Source organism: Chaetura pelagica, unplaced genomic scaffold (genome assembly GCF_000747805.2).
Source record: "Chaetura pelagica isolate M959 unplaced genomic scaffold, ChaPel_1.0 scaffold963, whole genome shotgun sequence".
In the NCBI taxonomy this organism is placed as follows: domain Eukaryota; kingdom Metazoa; phylum Chordata; class Aves; order Apodiformes; family Apodidae; genus Chaetura; species Chaetura pelagica.
In genome coordinates, this window is record NW_009952705.1 from 1,050,797 (window position 1) to 1,051,691 (window position 895).

Below are 895 nucleotides of genomic sequence, written 5' to 3' on the forward strand. Positions count from 1 at the left end.
CCGTGTGGGCGTGGCCAAGGGCTGCGAGGGGGCGTGGCCAAAGGCCGCGGGGCTCCGGGCCGGTCGGTCCTTCCCGCCCCGCCCGCCGGGGCCTCGGGGGTCTCTGAGCGCCCGGGGCTGCTCCTCTTCCCCACCGGGGGAGCTGCACACCCCCGCGGGCCCTGGGGTCACAGCCCGCTGCCCTCACAGCCCGGCTGGGAAGAGGCACGACAGCCCCGCAAACGGCACAGGCACAGCACGGAACTGGAAACCTGCTTAAAAAGGAGCATTGTGAAGGAAAATGGAGTTAGCAGAGGGTGTGTGGGGCCTGCAGCAGAGTCACACGTCCTGTGTCGCCAGGCCAAGGGGCCGGGCTGCGCTCTGATCTCTCTGATGGGCTGGACGACACAACCTTGGTTTTCTAGTAATGTAATTATCTCTGTGTGAGGTCACAGGGATCAACGCTTTAGTAGCCAGGGATGCTAAGTGAGATTTAATCTAGGAAGTCTTTATCACCTCTGGGAAAACACAGGAGACAGTTGGTCAGACACACAATATAAGTGGTTGTGACGTGGTCAGTCAAAGCTCCAAGCTGGGCTTGGTCAGTGCTGAGGGGGAAACGTGGGAATCAGTGCTGCCATCGCCCCTGTGTGCGCGGGGGGAGACACCGGGACTGTCCTAGAACCAGTCACTGATCACCAGGCCCTAGCCAGAAAGAATCTGAAAGAGAAGGAAAAGCTTTAAAAATCAGGCTGTTCACATTCCAAAACTAGAACTGAGTGTTTCATGCGGAGCATAAGGAGCAGAGGAGGGCGATGGAGCAGGACCGGCTGTCACCGCACTCAGCCCCAGCTGCCACGCTGGGACAGCCTGGGGAGCAGAGTGAGGCAGGACCAGCCGCTGCACTCAGCCGCGT